General features: G+C 38.7%; 1 pseudogene across 1 annotated transcript; it reads left to right on the forward strand.

Annotated features, from left to right (window-relative positions):
- Positions 1 to 219: 219 nt before the first annotated feature.
- On the forward strand, positions 220 to 5,220 carry LOC147566727 (uncharacterized; annotated as a pseudogene). The gene is made up of 2 exons (XR_015230537.1): positions 220 to 4,386; positions 4,707 to 5,220. The product of XR_015230537.1 is annotated as an uncharacterized LOC147566727 (transcript).
- The last annotated feature ends 3,006 nt before the right edge of the window (positions 5,221 to 8,226 follow it).

The raw sequence follows: 8,226 nt of genomic DNA on the forward strand, positions 1-8,226 counted from the left end.
TGAAACCCGTTCAGGTAGCCGGGCTCGGACGGGCTACGGGCACCTTAAGTCTTTGATTCGCCGGCCCGATCCGCCCGGCTCACTACCTCGGGCTCGGCTTATTCGAGCCCGATCCGCCCGAGCCCGACACTTGGTAGCCCAAGCCCGACCGAGCCCGCCCGATTCCCACCCCTACAAACACGTACATTTCATGGGCCGTTACTCAAAACTTTCAAATTTGATCCAAAGCGGAAAACGGACGGTCAGATTTGATCATTCCTCTCTTTTGGAATATCTCTAACCGCCTCTTATATCGTTAACCTTTTTTTTTTTAAAACTCTCTAACCTATAAGAAGCTCTTCTAACCTACTATTTGTTTGAGCCCTAGAAACAAGCTTTTCTTGATTTTGAACAAATTTCGTCTATAACTCACTCGATACAAGATAAGTTGTTCTTGATTCTCTCTCTCTCTTTATCTTCAATTTGCATTATTTCTTATTGTTAGGAATATAAGTTTGTTTAGTTTAATTTTTTTTGCAGTTGGGTTTTGAGGTTCTTGAATCATGTCGAAATTAGTCCCTGAGATTGCTAAAACTCAAGAAGAAAGAAAGAAGATTGATGTTACTTTTGATTTTGATCTTTATGACGGTAATAATCGATTTGAGGGTTATGAACTTTCAATCCCATCTTCTACTGAAGATGAAGAAAACGAAAATCTTGTTGAATCTGAGGTTGCTAGGAAACTCCCATCCTATACTGCTCCTGAATCTGTAATGAAAGATATTCCTAGAGGCTTTGAAGAAGATAATGATCTAGGGTTTCCGAAATCTCAGAAGATTATTGATAGGGAAGATGATTATAAGAGGAGAAGATTGAATCGGGTGATTTCTCCTGATAGGTATGATGCTTTTGCTATGTGGGGTCAGACTCCTGATGTTTCTGTTAGGACTCATGCTGATGTTATGAAGGAAAAGGGTTTAAGAGAGAAAGAAGATGCTCTCAGAGAGATTGCTAAGAAGAAGAAAGAAGAGGAGAAGGTTAACAAAGTTGTTGGGAGTGAAAGAACTGATGCATCTGGTCCAGTTCAGAAGAGAAGGAATGTGTGGGATCAAAATCGGGAAGCAGATGGTAGTAGCAAGAAAGCTAAGACTTCTTCTGGTGCTGGGTCTGATTGGGATACGTTGGATTCAACTCTTGGAATTGGAATTGGAAGATGGGATGATGAAACTGCAACTCCTGGAAGGGTTGCTGATGCAACGCCGTCTCTGTCTAGAAAGAATATATGGGATGAAACACCAACACCGGGTCGAGTTGCAGATGCTACTCCAGCTGATGGTGGTGTAACATCAGGTGGTACTCTGGCAGGTACCACTTGGGATGCAACACCCAAGCTTGCCGGACTTGCTACACCAACACCGAAGCGGCAGAGGTCAAGGTGGGATGAAACTCCGGCGAATATAGGCAGTGCCACTCCACTACTTGGAGCTCTACCTGCTGCAGCATATACTCCCGGATTAACACCAGTTGGTGGGGTCGAACTTGCCACTCCGACTCCTGGAGCCATTAATCTTCGCGCTCAAATGACACCTGAGCAGTATAATATCCAAAGATGGGAGAAGGATATTGAAGAAAGAAACAGGCCAATAACTGATGAAGAGCTTGATTCAATGTTTCCACAGGAGGGGTACAAAATATTGGTTCCACCAGCCTCGTATATTGCAATTAGAACTCCTGCTAGAAAGCTTTTAGCTACTCCGACTCCATTGGGTACTCCGCTGTATGCAATTCCCGAAGAGAACCGTGGGTTCCAGTTTGATGTTCCCAAAGAAGCACCTGCAGGGTTGCCTTTCATAAAATCAGAGGACTACCAGTATTTTGGCGCATTATTGAATGAAGACGATGAAGGAGAACTTTCAGCCGAAGAACAAAAGGAGCGGAAGATTATGAAACTACTCCTTAAAGTTAAGAATGGGACGCCCCCACAAAGGAAAATATCGTTGAGGCAACTAACAGATAAAGCTCGAGAGTTTGGTGCAGGTCCACTCTTCAATAGGATATTGCCATTGCTCATGCAACCCACGTTGGAAGACCAAGAGAGGCATCTTCTAGTTAAGGTTATTGATCGGGTTCTTTATAAATTGGATGAACTTGTTCGTCCTTTTGTTCACAAGATCCTGGTGGTTATTGAACCTCTTTTGATTGATGAAGACTATTATGCCCGTGTAGAAGGAAGAGAGATTATTTCCAATCTAAGTAAAGCTGCTGGATTGGCTACGATGATTGCTGCAATGAGACCAGATATCGATCACGTTGATGAGTACGTTAGGAACACAACTGCAAGGGCTTTCAGTGTTGTTGCTTCTGCACTGGGAATTCCTGTGCTGTTGCCGTTCTTGAAAGCTGTTTGTCAGAGTAAGAAATCTTGGCAAGCTCGGCACACAGGTATCAAGATTGTTCAACAGATTGCAATCTTAGTTGGTTGTGCTGTTCTTCCCCATCTAAGATCTCTTGTAGAAATCATAGAGCATGGTTTGAATGATGAGAATCAGAAGGTGAGAACTATTACTGCACTGTCACTGGCTGCTCTAGCTGAAGCTTCTGCTCCTTTTGGTATTGAATGTTTTGATTCGGTCTTGAAGCCTTTGTGGAAGGGTATAAGGTTGCAGAGGGGCAAGGTATTGGCTGCTTTTCTAAAGGCAATTGGTTTAATCATCCCTCTCATGCTTGCAGAATATGCTAGTTATTACACAAAAGAAGCGATGATCATATTGGTCCGTGAGTTCCAGTCTCCGGATGAAGAAATGAAGAAAATTGTATTGAAAGTGGTGAAACAATGTGTTGGTGCAGAAGGGGTAGAAGCTGATTACATCCGAAGTGATATTCTTCCAGAGTTCTTTAAGAATTTCTGGGTTAGAAGGATGGCCTTGGACCGTAGAAACTATAGGCAGTTAGTGGAAACAACAGTCGAAATTGCAAACAAAGTCGGTGTTGCTGATATAGTGAGAAGAACCGTTGAGGATCTTAAAGATGAGAGTGAGCCTTATAGGAGAATGGTGATGGAAACTATAGAGAAGGTAGTTGCGAACTTGGGTGTTTCTGATATTGATGCACGTTTGGAACAGCTTCTCATGGATGGGATATTGTATGCTTTCCAGGAGCAAACTAGTGACGATGCTGATGTGATGTTGAATGGATTTGGGGCAGTTGTGAATGCTCTAGGGCAGAGGGCGAAACCTTACCTTCTCCAGATTTGTGGTACCATCAAATGGCGTTTGAACAACAAGAGTTCAAAAGTTAGGCAGCAAGCAGCTGATCTCATATCCAGGATTGCTGTCGTGATGAAGCGATGCGAAGAAGAACGGTTGTTGGGTCATCTTGGTGTTATTTTGTTTGAATACTTAGGAGAAGAGTACCCAGAAGTTTTGGGTTCCATTTTAGGTGCTTTGAAGACAATAGTAAATGTTATTGGAATGACAAAAATGACTCCCTCGATTAAAGATCTCCTTCCTCGTCTGGCTCCAATTTTGAAGAATCGACATGAAAAGGTCCAGGAGAATTGTATTGATCTCGTTGGTAGGATTGCTGACCGTGGAGCTGAATTTGCTTCTCCGAAAGAGTGGATGAGGATATGCTTTCAGCTCTTAGAAATGCTTAAAGCCCACAAAAAGGGAATTAGAAGGGCAACAGTAAACACTTTTGGCTACGTTGCCAAGGCAGTTGGACCTTCAGATGTGTTAGTGCCATTATTAAACAACCTCAAAGTTCAGGAACGTCAAAATCGTGTTTGCACAACTGTGGCAATTGCTATAGTAGCAGAAACTTGTTCACCGTATCTAGTCCTACCATCTCTCATGAACGAGTATCGTGTTCCAGAACTTAATGTGCAAAATGGAGTTTTAAAATCTCTCTCGTTTCTATTTGAGTATATTAGTGAAATGGGGCGGGATTATATCTATGCGGTCACTCCTTTGCTTGAAGAAGCTTTAACGGACAGGGATTTGGTTCATCGACAAACAGCAGCTTCTGCTGTAAAGCACTTGGCTTTGGGTGTAGTTGGGTTAGGTTGTGAAGATGCACTAGTCCATCTACTGAACTATGTCTGGCCAAATATTTTTGAGACATCTCCTCATGTTATAAATGCGGTAATGGAAGCAATTGAAGGATTGAGAGTAGGTTTAGGTGCTACTGTTATATTGAACTACTGTTTGCAGGGACTTCTTCACCCGGCCAGGAATGTCAGAGAAGTTTACTGGAAGATCTATAATTCAATGTATATTGGAGCTCAGGATGCACTTGTAGCTGCTTATCCAGTACTGGAAGACGAGGAGAACAACATATTTAGCAGACCAGAACTGATGATATTTGTTTGATGATCCTTTTTCCTTCTTTCATAGCCAAAAATTGATGGTAAGATCATGGAAATCCGAGTATCTAGGGTGTCTTCTGTTTTTTCTTTAGTCTTTTGTTTGCTTTGGTAGCATTAGAATGAAATCAATTAATTTGAACAAGTTATTCTTAGTGAACAATGATCTAGAGAAATAAAAATTGCACCTTTTATGAACTGCTTGATCTATCTATCTAGCTTACCATCTATAAATATGTACTGTATTATCCAGTAGATCCGTTACTTAAATATGATTTCTTAATCCAAGTTAACAGTTAGGAATTACTTTTATATGATCATTGAACAATTACTCTATATAATTTTGATCCATGACTTATTACAGATTGATCGTTCTCGTGAAACTTCAGAGCTGAGATGGATAATTGTATGATGAAGCAACGCGAGTTCTTAGACAATATCGACAATAGCCAGTTTCAGGATGCCAGAAAGTTGGAACCGCTGGTTGTAGTCTTGTAGATCAGCCTCAGTCTCAGACTCCCTGAGATTATAACACATCTTTGGTTCATAATTGCTACAACTTTTGTAGATCAACCAAGGATTCCAAACTCTACTTGGAGAAGTTGGGGCTCCGTAGGGAGGTACGAAATACGCAGTAAAATCTTCCGTATTACCATAAAAAGTACCCAGGAATCCAGGATCAATTCAGCAACTGTTAACCTGAAGATTCTCCGGAGAAAAATGCAGTAAAATCTTCTCACTGTAAAACCTGAAGTTAAAAGAGTTCAGAACAATTTTTGCGTAGGGAGATACAAAACTTGTGGGACAAAATCAACAAGTTTGTTACTTATACCTAATCAGGGAAACACATAAAAAGGTAAAGAAAAGTATAAACTTCATATGTTTAATAGCAACAACCACTAACTTAGTTGATCTCGGCGTCTCATAGTGAAAACAAACCTGAACTTGACCGAGCTAAACACACATATGAACCAGCAGTTGTCCTTCCCACAAGTCATCTTAGACTATTAGCATTAGAATCGAACCTAAACTAATTCGAGACCATATCAGCATATCCTTGTCGGTTAACAATGCATCGAGTGAAACTCGTCTGAACTAAAGGCGAAAAGAACATATCATAACTTCAGGATGAGTAACCAGTCACAAAAGCAATGATCAAAGTCCCCGACCAGAGTTCTCAATGAAGAGATGTTGGTTCAACTGAAATCCTTAAATAGGATAAGCCGCAGAACACCTAGTAACTAGGGACAACGACATCACAAAAACCATGGAATCGTGTGAGGCTGAGGCGACCAAAGTAAGGATAAAGTCATTGGGTAGGAGAAGCCAACCAATCTTACTAACAATTAGAACAAGACCATGACTAAAAGCAAAAAAAGAAACTACAATCAGTGGGTGGATAATAGGAGGGTGTCGTATTTTGTTGAACTCGGTTCATGCGTGACCAAGTGAGGGAGAGGCAGGTAGTGAGTGAAAGTTGGGTTGGATGACCAAGTGCGGATGTGTAGGTGATAGGGTGTGGCAGGCAGTGGAATAAATGCTAAATCATAGATAACATCCAAATTTTTCTCTTGGTAATATACTTGGCAAGAAGGTCTTAGGCACGGATGCTACCTGTTACATATGGATTTTGGGGTCCGACATTCTTGACCACTATCTTTTGAACATTACCTACAGAAAGAACTGGTGAAGGTTTAAACTACGGTCGAAGCATATGGAGCAGCCAGCGGATGTTTCTTCGGTCCAAGCAGACAGTTTTGCTGGCCGCTCAACCAATATCAGTGAGGTCATGAAGCTGTTGTTCTGCTGTATGCTGATAGGGGTCAATGAGGGGAGGTTCTTTTTAGGTACTTTCCACTGTATAGATAAACAGGGTAATATCATTCTCCAAGACTCAGTTGAGTATCGTAGCGTTCCACGTTCTCACCATCTCCGATGGAGCAATGTTCACTCGGTCTCATTCTTATACGATTGTCCTGACGATACTCCTTGTCTTGTGGATTGCTCCATTGACGAACAGTTATCACTTCAGAACTAGGTGAAAATTTTACCAACGATTCGTCGATGACTGCCTAAAATAAATGTTGCCATCCTGACTGATGGGCTTACTATCTGTTTCAATTTTTTTCTTTTCCATCTTGAGGAAATATTATTCGAAGTATTCTAGATTCGGCCTGTTCCTAGGAAATATAAAATTACTTTTACAAATGAAGATGTAGTAGTAGTACTAACAGCAAATGGCTATTTATGCCAAAATATTGGACATCATGTATAAAAAAAGCTACGGATTTTGACGTAACTAAAGGTGTCGTGCTTATTCTTTGTAAATGTGACTTATGTGTACTAAGGGGGTAGTGGATCAGGACATTGTGGGACATTTTCACGTTCATGTCCGTGTTATTGGTTGGGACATTTGAAATGTCCCAAATGTCCCCGTTATTAGTTGAGGACATTTCAAATGTCTTCAAATATCCGTGTTATTCATTTGGGACATTTCAAATGTCTTGAAATTTCTGTGTTGTTCGTTTGGGACACGAAATTATGGACATTTCAAGACAAATTGATTTTGGAGACATTTGAAGACATTTTAGTGTAAATTTGGAGAGAAAATGTTTCTCCAAATATGGAAGACATTTGAGGGCACTTGGGGACATTTCAGTAAGATATATATAAAAATAATTATTCCTATCAAATTAGATTAAATAATATATAATAAATAATGTATACAAATATTTATTATTATAATACTCTATTATAGTAATAATGATATTATTATCATATTACTATTATTATCTTATTATTATATTACTATATTATTGTATTAGTATAATATTATTTTATTATTATATTACTATATTATTTAATTATTATATTATATTATATTATATTATATTATATTATTATTATCATATTATATTATATCATACTATATTGTATTATATTATATTATTATTATATTATATTATATTATTATCATATTATATTATATTATTATTATATTATATTTTTATTATATTATTATACTATATTAAATAGTAAATATTTACCAATTGTCTATCAATATCCACAGATATCTACAGATGCCTACGAAAGTCGAAAAATATATATTTAAAATATTAATTGTATTTTTTTTGTTTTATATGATAAGACAACAATCTATTATATAAAACGCAATATTTTTCGCTGACTGGGACAAGTCGAAAGACAAATCTGACCATTCGTTCTGTTTCCTCTCTAATTATGGTCGTTAGATCCATTACCTACTCAAAAAAATGTTAATTTGTTCACCTTCTCATTCAAATAATTTTGTGAGTGCACGCAAACCCACAAATAAATCTGACCGTCCTTTTAGATCGTATGGATGAGTTTTATCCTCATTAAGTCTCTCACTAAAGGGCAGTTTCTTTGGCAATGAATGTGTGACAACGCTTGCCTCATTAAGACGCGCTTCTCTCCTCTTTCTCCATCTTCTTTTCTCTTTCCTCTATTCAATACTAGTGGTTTCATGTAGAATTAGAGACCAACAGTTAGTATGGTAACCCAAGTAGGTTTATTACTACACATTATTATCATCGTCAAGACCATTATCAATGCATTATTGTGGTAAAAAAAAAAATAGTATGGCGGTTTCATGCATAAATATAGACCATCATTTGGTATTAATATTGATTTTGGAACTTACTCTTGTGTTAGAGTTTGGCAATTGGTATTGGTATTGATCTTGGAACAATTAGCAATTGCTATTCATATTGATCTTGGAATAATTGAACCATATCTACACTGTCTTCGGTAAGTTCCTCAACTTGTTCTTCCATGTCTCTTAAACGAAAGTTCTGCCCTAGGTAGTGTCTTTTCTAAGTCAGATCTTGAGTCGAGGTTGTTCG

The sequence above is a fragment of the Eschscholzia californica genome, unplaced genomic scaffold (genome assembly GCF_041429995.1).
Source record: "Eschscholzia californica isolate CP2 unplaced genomic scaffold, dmEscCali1.0.p SCAF_1, whole genome shotgun sequence".
Taxonomy (NCBI): Eukaryota; Viridiplantae; Streptophyta; class Magnoliopsida; order Ranunculales; family Papaveraceae; genus Eschscholzia; species Eschscholzia californica.